The 12545-nt window shown below is 43.4% G+C and overlaps 1 protein-coding gene across 1 annotated transcript in view; it reads left to right on the forward strand.

The window, feature by feature from the left end:
• The window catches only part of LOC111968174 (BAR/IMD domain-containing adapter protein 2-like), a 159952-nt gene that overhangs the window by 145717 nt on the left and 1690 nt on the right, over positions 1 to 12545 (forward strand).

Here is a 12545-nt window from a genome sequence, read left to right on the forward strand (position 1 = left end):
ACTGTTCATCCCTGAGAGAAAGAGTTGTGAGGCTCTGAGTAGGATTACTGTTCATGCATGAAAGAAGGAACAACTGATAGCTGTGCACCTCGGCCATCCCACAACAAAGGTGCTACATTTCATGGTGTGGAAACCATGTTGCCAAAGCAACAGCCTCTGTTCTCATCCCCTCCAATCAGTGCTGCCTGGATGCCAACTTTTAACAAAGAACCATAATTGTGACTACACCGTGCCTCTTGCTGTGCGTACAATAGGAAGATGCGTTGTGACTAACATCAATAAATGTTGGCTAGCTATAAACCGTTCAATCTAACCGTTGTGTAATTACCATATATCACAGAAATAATAGGTCATTCTGATCTGCACACATATATACAGAAACGTTGGAAGTGAATGAATGGATGAGATGCCCTTAAAGGAGTCATCAGTCATCCATTTGCCAACAGCACAACTGCAAATTATGGCAATAATTGGATCAATAGCCATTTAGAGCGTTGTAATAAATAGCCTTTTGTCACATGTACTGTAACTCTTGCTATTGTGACATATATATTTGCAGTACATATGAAATGAACAACTGTGCAACCTCAAAGGGAGAGGAGTTGATTTGTTTTTGGGACTTCATTCAGCCTTCTTGTACTTTTAGTCTTTGTATTGAAATAAAGGGAATGGGAAAAAAGCATGATATYTGAGGCAGGATAAAACATGTCTGTTATTTCTATGTGCTGAATAAAGAAAGACGCTAGTCTGTCTGCTTGTCTATATGTTCGTTAATACCTGGTCCTGTCTAAATCAGAAATTCTATCTTTGAATCACCCTTTAAATCCTATTAGATTGACACAATTATTACAACTTGCCAAAGAGAAGAATAAGTGGCATTTACAGCCCAAAACGTATTCCCGCCACAAACAAAATGGTGTCTTCTTTACATGTGCCTTGCTGTCTCTTTCCCGCACCGTCTCTGTTTGTGTGACCAAACTCCTCTCTTCCCCTAGCTTTGCCAACCCCCTTCTCTGTCTGTGTTAAATGTAGAGACAAAAGCGCTCTCAAACGAGTTACTACGACCAGAAGCTGCCAATGTTTCTTCTTTCTCCACTAGAATAAGGCCAAGGTAGGAGTATTCAGACTGCCACATCTGAAGAGATGGCATGACCACTCTGTTGGGAGGGGAGATCTTGTTTCGTTACACGACCGTTCAAAAGTTTTGGGTCACTTAAGAAATTCCTTATTTTTTTAAAAAAAGAAAACATTTTGTCCATTAAAATATTATTCAAATTATCAGAAATACGGCGTAACATTGTTAATGTTGTAAATGACTATTGTAGCTGGAACGGCTGTTATATATTTTTTAATATAAAAAATGGATAATACTACTAGCGTACAGAGCCATTATCAGCAACCATCATCCTGTCTTTCCAAGGAATTAGACTGAAGGTTTCAGAAGAAATTTTTGTTTCGTCCATTTTGAGCTCTGTAATCAACCCACAAATGCTGATGCGCCAATACTCAACTAGTCTAAAGAAGGCCCGTTTTATTCTTCTTTAATCAGGACAACAGTTTTCAGCATGTGCTAAACAATTGCAAAAGGGTTTCTTATTGATCAATTTGCCTTATAAAATGATCAACATGGATTAGCTAACACAACGTACATTGAAAACAGTGAGTGATGGTTGTGATAATGGCCTCTGTACGCCATAGTTAAATATAACATTAAAACAAATCTGCCGTTGTCCAGCTACATATCATTTTACAAACATTAACAATGTTACATGTATTTCTGATCAATTGCTGATGTAATTTTAATGGACAAAAAATGTGCTTTCTTTCAAAACAAAGGACATTTCTAAGTGACCCCAACTTTTTTAACGGTCGTGTTGTCGTGTGTGTGTGTGTGTGTTGTGGTGTGTATGATTGGTGGTGTGTGTAATAAATATATTATAATAATATATATACATACATACATTACATACATAACTACATACATAATACCAGTGGCTTGCTTAGTAATTCTCACCCACCTAGTGCGCATTTCCCTATTTTGTTGCCTTACAACCTGGAATTTGGTGGGGGGGGGGGTTGTATCATTTGATATACACACATGTCCTTACCATTGAAGAAGCAACCAATATCGTTTTATTTGTGAAACAAACAGATTAAGACAAAACAGAACTTGAGTGTGCATAACTATTCACCCCCCAAAGTCAATACTTTAGTAGAGCCACCATTTTGCAGCAATCAACAGCTGCAAGTTTCTTGGGTTATGTCTATAAGCTTTGGTAACATCTAGACACTGGGATTTTTGTCCATTCAAGGAAAAACTGCTCCAGCTCCTTCAAGTTGGATGAGTTCTGCTGGTGTACAACAATCTTTAAGTCATACCACAAATTCTCAATTGGATTAAAGTCTGGGCTTTGGCCATTCCAAGATATTTAAATGTTTTCCCTTACACCACTCAKGTGTTGCTTTAGCAGTATGCTTAGGGTCATTGTCCTGCTGTAAGGTGAACCTCCATCACAGTCTCAAATCTCTGGAAGACTGAAACAGGTTTCCCTCAAGAATTTCCCTGTATTTAGCGCCAGCCATCATTCCTTCAATTCTAACCAGTTTCCCAGTCCCTGCCGATGGAAAAACATCCCCACAGCATGATGCTGCCACCACCATGCGTGTGTTTGTGTTCTCGGGGTGATGAGAAGTTTTGGGTTTGCGCCAGACATAGCATTTTCCTTGATGGCGAAAAAGCTCAATTTTAGTCTTATCTGACCAGAGTACCTTCTTCCATATYTTTGGGGAGAATCCCTCATGCCTTTTGGCGAACACCAAACATGTTTGTGTATTGTTTTCTTTAAGCAATGGCTTTTTTTRTGGCCACTCTTCCGTAAAGCCCAGCTCTTTGGAGTGTACGGCTTAAAGAGGTCCTATGGACAGATACTCCAATCTCCGCTGTGGAGCTTTGCAGCTCCTTCAGCTCCTTCAGCTCCTTTGGTATCTTTGTTGCCTCTCTGATTAATGCCATCATTGCCTGGTCTGTGAGTTTTGGTGGGCGGCCCTCTCTTACCAGGTTTGTTGTGGTGCCATATTTTTTAAGAATGGATTTAATGGTGCTCCTTGGGATGTTCAAAGTTCCTGAAATTMTTGTTATAACCCAACCCTGATCTGTACTTCTCCACAACTTTGTCCCTGACCTGTTTGGAGAGCTCCTGGGTCTTCATGGTGCCCCTTGCTTCATGGTGCCCCTTGCTTAGTGGTGTTGCAGACTCTGAGGCCTTTCAGAACAGGTGTGTATATATACTGGGATCATGTGACTGATCATGTGACACTTAGATTGCATACAGGTGGACTTTATTTAATTCAATTCTGAAGGTAATTGGTTGCACCAGATCTTATTTAGGGGCTTCATAGCGAAGGGGGTGAATACATAGGCACGCACCTCTTTTCTGTTTTGTTTTTTTTTGTCAAATTTTTTGAAACAATTAAAAAGAAATTACTTCACCAATTTGGACTATTTTATGTTATGTCCATTACATGAAATTCAAATAAAAGGACGTTTAGAGACATGTCCCGAAGCCACTCTTGCGTTGTCTTGGCGGTGTGCTTAGGGTCGTTGTCCTGTTGGAAGGTGAACCTTCGCCCCAGTCTGAGGTCCTGAGCGCACTAGAGCAGGTTTTCATCAAGGATCTCTCTGTACTTTGCTCCGTTAATCTTTCCCTCAATACTGACTAGTCTCCCAGTCCCTAAAAACATCCCCACAGCATGTTGCTGCCACCACCATGCTTCACCGTAGGGATGGTGCCAGGTTTCCTCCAGACATGACGCTTTGGCATTTAGACCAAAGAGTTCAATCTTGGTTTCATCAGTCCAGAGAATCTTGTTTCTCATAGTCTGAGTCCTTTAAGTGCCCTTTGGCAAATTCCAAGCAGGCTGTCATGCCTTTTACTGAGGTGTGGCTTCTAAAAACCTGGTTTCGCTTTGTCATTATGGAGTATTGTGATGTCATTATGGAGTATTGTGATGTCATTATGGGGTATTGTGTGTAGATTTGAGGAAAAACATTAATTTAATTCATTGTAGAACAAGGCTGTAACGTAACAAAATGTGGAAAAAGTCTAGGGGTATGAATACTTTCAGAATGCACTGTATAATATATATATATATATATATATATATATATATATATATATATATGATTATTCTATTATTTGTCATTTTGTTTTTGGAACAGCAAATGTTTTGTTGTAAAGATCAATCTGAGTGATGTACAGAGAATTATTGCTGTGCATGATTTGGGGGGGATACCAAAACAGTTGTAATGTTGAAAAATGACCTCAAATGTACGATGACTTTCTACTATAGAAGAAAAGCGTAATAGACATTTATTCAGTTAAGAGCTCTGTTGTGTGGTCCTCTCACGAATCAGGAAGGCATGCAGTTTATTAGGCTACAGATGAAATACGTTGTGATTTAACAGGGTGATGAAAGTGCACGGTGATGAGCTTGATGCTACTTTCCAATAAATAGCGAGGGTCCTCTCCTGGTGAAATGATGATTGATGCTTGGCTGCCATTTTTTGAATTATTAAAATAATCTCTCATCCATAATAATCTCATAATGTAGGCTAGCAAGCACTGTTGTCAGTATGTCATCACACACAGACTAGTCAGTTTGATAGAAATGCGTCTGTGTTGGGAAAATGTTCATGTTTTCATGAGGATTAAAAAAAATATMCACATGAAAAGCTGTCGCCAATTGGATAGAAACATAGCTATAGGCTCATTAAATTACTCTATTGCAATAAAGTAGTTATAGATACTTGGGGATTACAAAAGTGTTGGTAGATGAAACAACTAATTATAAATGGGTCTAAACCTTCACTTAAATGCTCAAAAAAATCTTAGCTACTATTGTCACGATAAATTATTTTGTGTTCCCGCTCCCATCTTTAGTAGAAGTAGTGCTAGTTAAAATTAGTCTCCCACCCTAAGTCACCCACCCTAAGCCTTCTCTGTACTACCTATCATGCATGCAGTGCCTTTAAATAGTCAGCTATACACTGACAGTACAAAATATTAGGAACATGACATAAACTTACCAGATGAATCCAGGTGAAAGCTACGATGCCTTATTGATGTCACTTGTTAAACCCACTTCAATCAGTTTAGATGAAGGGGAGGAGACGGGTTAAAGGATTAGTAGTCTTGAGAAATGGATTGTGTAGGTCTGCCATTGAGGGTGAATGGGCAAGACAAAAAATGTAAGTGACTTTGAACGTGGTGGTATGGTAGTAGGTACCAGGTACACCGGTTTGAGTGTGTCAAGAACTGCAACGCTGCTGGGTTTTTCAAGCTCAACAGTTTCTGTGTGTGTCAAGAATGGTCCCCCACCCAAAGGACATCCAGCCAACTTGACACAACTGTGGGAGGCATTGGAGTCAACATGGGCCAGCATCCCTGTCGATATATTTTAGTCCATGCCTGACGAATTGAGGCTGTTCTGAGTGCAAAAGGGTGCAACACAATATTAGGAAGGTGTTCCTAATGTTTTTTTACACTCACTGTAGATAGTCCCTTATATATGTTCTCTAGATGCTTACATTTTCAACAAACTGTCAACCACATCTGGAGTTATAGATCTGGGGAAGGGTACCAACATTTTTTTGCAGCATTGATGATCCCCAAGAATACAGTGGCCTCCATCTTTCTTAAATGGAAGATGTTTAGAACCACCAAGACTCTTACTAGAGCTGGCCACCRGGCCAAACTGAACAATCGGGGGAGAAGGGCCTTGGTCAGTGAGGTGACCAAGAACCCGATGGTCACTGACAGAGATCCAGAGTTCCTCTGTGGAGATGGGAGAACTTTTCAGAAGGACAACCATCTCTGCAGCACTCCACCAATCAGGCCTTTATGGTAGAGTGGCCAGACGGAAGCCACTCCTCAGTAAAAGGCACATGACAGCCCGCCTGGAGTTTGCCAAAAGACACTTGAAGACTCTCAGACCATGAGAAACGCAATTCTCTGGTCTGATGAAACCAAGATTGAATTCTTTGGCCTGAATGCCAAGCGTTACGCCTGCAGGAAACCTGGCACCATCCCTACGGTGAAGCATGATGGTTGCAGCAACATGCTGTGGGGATGTTTTTCAGCGGCAGGGACTGGGAGACTAGTCAGGGTCGAGGCAAAGATGAACAGAGCAAAGTACAGAGAGATCCTTATTGAAAACCTGCTCAGACTGGGGTGAAGGTTCACCTTCCAACAGGACAAAGACCCTAAGCACACACCCAAGACAATGCAAGAGTGGCTTCAAAGAAGAATGGGAGAAACTCCCCAAATAGAGGTGTGCCAAGCTTGTATCGTCATATTCAAGAAGACTCGAGGCTGTAATCGCTGCCAAAGGTGCCTCAACAAAGTACTGAGTAAAGGGTCTGAATACTTATGTAAATGTGATTTTTCTGTAATAATAAAAAAAAAAAAAGCAAAAATGTCTAATCCTGTTTTTCTTATCATTATGGGGTATTGTGAGAAGATTGATGTGGAAAAAACAACAATATAATACATTTTAGAGTAAGGCTGTAACCCAACAATGTGGAAAAACTCAAGGGATATGAATATTTTCTGAGAGCACTGTAGGTACAGTAGGGGTAAAGTCAAGCCGTTTAGGGTCCTATTGGTTCAAGACTTGATGCACCACTACCGCTTCCCGTGCAGAAGCAGAGAGAACAGTCTATATGACTTGGGTGGTTGAAGTCTTTGACAATTTTTGGGGCCTTCCTCTGACACCTCCTGGTATAGAGGTCCTGGATGGCAGGAAGCTTGGCCCCAGTGATGTACTGGGCCGTACGCACTACCCTCTGTAGCGRATTGCAGTCGGGTGCCTTGCAGTTGCCGTACCAGGCGYTGATGCAGCCAGTCAGTGGGCAGGCTGTAGACCTTTTGGAGGATCTGAGAACACATGCCAAACCTGTTCAGCCTCCTGTGGGGGAAGAGGCGCTGTAGTGCCCTCTTCACAACTATGTGGGTGTGTGTGGAACATGTTAATTTCTTAGTGATGTGGACGACGAGGAACTTGAAGCTCTCGACCTGCTCCATGTGAATGGGGGCGTGCTCAGTCCTCCATTTCCTGTAGTCCACGATCAGCTCCTTTGTCTTGCTGACGTTGAGGGAGAGGTTATTGTCCTGGCACCACACTGCCAGGTTTCCTATAAACTGTCTCATCGTCATTGTCAGTGATCTGTCCTATCACCGGCGTGTCATTGGCAAACTTAATGATGATGTTGGCATCATGCATCTCTGTTGATTTGTAATGGCTTGTGAGAGTTAGTGTTTGGGTTGTGGCTAGAGATGTGGTTAGGGTTGTGGCTAGAGATGGGGTTAGGGTTGTGGCTAGAGATGGGGTTGTGGCTAGAGATGGGGTTAGGGTTGTGGCTAGAGATGGGGCTTTAGGGTAGTGGCTAGAGATGGGGTTGTGGATAGAGCTAGGATTAGGGTAAGGGTTAGGTTTGAGGCTAAAGTATTCGGGTTGAACCGGGATGTGGACATAAAGCTAGGGTTAGGGTTGTTGAATGAAAACCGCTGTAGGCTACAGTACAGTAGTTATACTGATCCACCACCATACCGCTGTAGGCTACAGTACAGTAGTTATACTGATCCACCACCACCATCCGCTGTTAGGCTACAGTACTCAGTAGGTTATACTTTGATCCACCACCATTACGCCGCTGTAGCTACAGTCACAAGTAGCTCTATACTGATCACAACCCACGGCCTTAGCCGCTGTGGATTACTGGGTTTTCTCGAGGTGTAAGGTTATACTGATCACCACGAATTCAACAGAGTATATCACGACTGTCCATGCTAATACACTAGTTAAGTCACCAGTAACCGACGTGGTAGGGTGATGGAGTCGTGGATCCACGCCAACTCAGTATAACCGTCATCGCTCAGGGCTAAGCAGAGCCTCTTAAGCTAGTAATGGTGTGATATCGTTGATACCCTCCAGACTCACATTCAAACTTACGCTCGTGTTAATCTGGTCATGACCCTCACAGCCAGCTTCAGTAAAGCGTGGTGTGGATACTCCCAGACTGATACACCACTCAACATTACCCTGAAGCCTGCTTAGCCTTACCAGTGGGCTACAAGTTGGTTGCAGTAGTGTTGGATCCCAGTATTTAAATAACTGACTGTATGTAGCTCCTATCACCACACAGTCCCAACCGGTTAGTTATAGGGTGCGATCGGGAGAGTCCCACCGTTGAACTTTAAGTAGTTACCTGATCAGTCCTTATACCTGAATGCAAGCATCACCAGTTTTACCGGCTGTGTGAGGCTAACTAGTCACAGTTAATCGTATATTATCAATGCCATGTGCAACCGACCTACAACCCATACCGGCTAGGCTACGCTGGTGGGGAGTAAAATTCCACTGATACTAAACTTACAGTCATTGTACTTCCCTCTTCCCACTGGCAGGCTCCACCACCATACCGCCGGTTATTAGCTGATCGGATGGATAATTCCCAGAGAGGCTCAAGGTCAGTAATACTGATACCACCAGCCCTCCCCCGCCAGTGTAATAGGTACTTATACCTGGTAAGCTACAGTACCACTTACAGCCCCGTGGGGATTAAGTTGCGGTGTCACGGCCACTTCCAGGGGTATAACCCATAAATACCTGTTAGCCCCGCGAATCCCGAGGCCCTAGGCTAGTAACAGAGTACGCTTACTACTGATCCCACCCACACCATTACTGCTGCTAATGATGGGTTGGCTGGTACCAGTATGAAAGGCCTAATCAGTTTAGGTCTATATATAACTGCTCTCTCATTCGCTGGGATCACCATCATCGAGACTGCGCTGTGGAGGCATTACAGCCGTACTATAACTTAGCTGTACGAGTAGTATCCTGTGCAGCGTGCCATCCCAGCTGCGATCACCGCTCTGGACTAGGCCCAGGGAAGGGTAACCAGAGGCAGTTACTAGTAATAGTACTGGAGTACTACCCTACCTCCGACCCACCATGGGACTGCTGTTATGGTGGGCTGGACCGCCGCATAAACAACGTTACTCGCAGACCGTGCCTCCGGGATGAGCTGATCCACACATAACATACCGCGTTGAGCTCATAAGACAGCTACAGTACGAACAGTGAATGAACTAATCTCGTAACCTAACCACACCATACGCTGTATGCTAACTAGGGTTTACGTGATCCACCTACTATCCAATTCATCACTGTTGTATAGCTACCCAGTAGTTACATACATACTTGATCCACCGGATCATTTTACCGCTGTGGCCTACTATTGTGGTAGTATTACTGAGTCGGCTACGGCGAGAGCTGCGGCATACCGCCTGATATTCCGCGACGTGTACAGTTTAGTTATACTGCAGATCCTTTAACTACATGGCCTATACTGAGCACCCACCCCTTACCGCTGCATACGGCTACAGTAGTGTATACTGATCCACCACCATTACGCGTTGTAGGCTGTACTAGTATGTGAATCATACGCTCTCTCCTCTGGTCACCAACCCATGCCGCTGTAGGCTACAGTGACCAGTAGTTTACGGATCCACCACCATTACCGCTGTTAAGACATACACGTAAGTTTTATACCTCGAAGGTTCACCACCAATACCGCTAGGTACCGGCTACAGTTAGTTATACTGATCCACCACCATACCGCTGTAGGCTACAGTAGTATTTATACTGCTCTCTCCTGATCCACCACCATACCGCTGTAGGCTACAGTACTGTAGTTTTACTGATCCACCACCATACCGCTGTAGGCTACAGTAATTATAGTGATCCACCACCATACTGCTGTAGGCTACAGTAATTATTAGTGATCCACCACCATACTGCTGTAGGCTACAGTACAGTATTATACTGATCACCACCTACCACTGTAGGCTACAGTTCAGTAGTTATACTTGATCCACCATATACCGCTGTAGGCTACAGTACATTAGTCGTATACTGATCCACCACCATACTGCTGTAGGCCTACAGTAGTTATACTGATCCACCACCATACCGCTGTAGGCTACAGTACAGTAGTTATACTGATCCACCACCATACTGCTGTAGGCTACAGTAGTTATACTGATCCACCATCATACCGCTGTAGCTACTGTAGTTATACTGATCCACCACCATACCGCTGTAGGCTACAGTAGTTATACTGATTCACCACCATACCGCTGTAGGCTACAGTAGTTATATGATCCACCACCATACCGCTGTAGGCTACAGTAGTTATACTGATCCACCACCATACCGCTGTAGGCTACAGTAGTTTTACTGATCACCACCATACCGCTGTAGGCTACAGTACAGTTAGTTATACTGATCCACCACCATACCGCTGTAGGCTACAGTACAGTAGTTATACTGATCCACCACCATACCGCTGTAGGCTACAGTAATTATAGATCCACCACCATACTGCTGTAAGCTACAGAAAGTGTTATACTGATCCACCACCATACCGCTGTAGGCTACAGTACAGTAGTTATACTGATCCACCACCATACCGCTGTAGGCTACAGTACAGTAGTTATACTGATCCACCACCATACCGCTGTAGATTACAGTACAGTAGTTATATGATCCACCACCATACCGCTGTAGGCTACAGTATTATACTGTTTCTCTGATCCACCACCATGCCGCTGTAGGCTACAGTACAGTAGTTATACTGATCCACCACTATACGCTGTAGGCTACAGTACAGTAGTTATTTACTGATCCACCACCATACCGCTGTAGGCTACAGTACAGTAGTTATTTACTGATCCACCCACCATGCCCTTTAGGTTCAGTGTTATACTGATTCCACCCACCATACCGCTGTAGGCTACAGTACAGTAGTTATACTGATCCTCACCATACCGCTGTAGGCTACTGTAGTTATACTGATCCACCACCCATACCGCTGTAGGCTACATGTAGTTATCTGATCCACCACCATACCGCTGTAGGCTACAGTAGTTATACTGATCCACCACCAACCGCTGTAGGCTACAGTAGTTATACTGATCCACCACCATACCGCTGTAGGCTACAGTACAGTAGTTATACTGATCCACCACCATACCGCTGTAGGCTACAGTAGTTATACTGATCCACCACCATACCGCTGTAGGCTACAGTACAGTAGTTATACGGATCCACCACCATACCGGTGTAGATTACAGTACAGTAGTTATACTGATCCACCACCATACCGCTGTAGGCTACAGTACAGTAGTTATACGGATCCCACACATACCGCTGTAGGCTACAGTATATTATACTGCTTCTCTCCTGATCCACCACCATGCCGCTGTAGACTTACAGTACTGTAGTTTATCTGATCCACCACCATACTGCTGTAGGCTACAGTAAGTTATACTGATCCACACCCACCCCCCCCCCCCCACCCCCCCCCCCCCCCCCCCCCCCCTACCGCTGTAGCGCTACAGTACTGTAGTTTGTACTGATCCACCACCCAGTGACCGCTGTAGGTACAGTAATTTATAGCTGATTCCCACCCACCATACTGCGTTAGGGCGTTACAGTAATTATAGTGAATCCAACCACCATACTGCTGTAGGCTACAGAACAGTAGTTATACTGATCCACCACCATACCACTGTAGGCTACAGTTCAGTAGTTATACTGATCCACCACTATACCGCTGTAGGCTACAGTACAGTAGTTATACTGATCCACCACCATACTGCTGTAGGCTACAGTAGTTATACTGATCCACCACCATACCGCTGTAGGCTACAGTACAGTAGTTTACTGATCCACCACCATACTGCTGTAGGCTACAGTAGTTATACTGATCCACCATCATACCGCTGTAGGCTACTGTAGTTATACTGATCCACCACCATACCGCTGTAGGCTACAGTATATTATACTGCTTCTCTCCTGATCCACCACCATACCCCAGCCAGCCAGCTAGTTCTTCTTACTGCTCACAAACAGGTTCTTCTCCCAACTGCATGTAAACCTGACCTGTGAGCCCTGACCTGCAACGGGTATTGTAGTGCCATTTAACTGGTGTCTGTCTGTACAGTACTCTGTGTGATTTGTGTAATGTTTGTGTCACATGTGTCATATGCCTGCTTGTGTGTATGTGTCATATGCCTGTTTGTGTATGCCTGCATACTTGTGTGATTTTTTTATGTTGGTTCTTTTGTTGGTTCTTTTGTTTTGTTGTACTGAACAAATTGCATTCTGGGGAGTAACATGCTTTAGAGAATGACATAATTCTCTAACTTTTGTATTATTTACATTGGTTGGGGTTTTTGAAAAATACTTTTGAATATGTTTTACMGTCTATGGCAGATTCATTGGTTATATGTAAAGAATGTGTTTAATCAAATGTAAAAGTGTAGTGTGATAAATATGTATGTTTATGAGTACTGTGGCTATGGTTAGTTTACTAAGAAGTGACACATTACAATGATAAGTGACATTATTTATGTATTCTTTGAGATGGACATGAATGTTCACACCATAGGACTCTGTTTACCTTTCAGTGTGAGGCTTTT

This window comes from Salvelinus sp. IW2-2015, linkage group LG8 (genome assembly GCF_002910315.2).
Source record: "Salvelinus sp. IW2-2015 linkage group LG8, ASM291031v2, whole genome shotgun sequence".
In the NCBI taxonomy this organism is placed as follows: Eukaryota; Metazoa; Chordata; class Actinopteri; order Salmoniformes; family Salmonidae; genus Salvelinus; species Salvelinus sp. IW2-2015.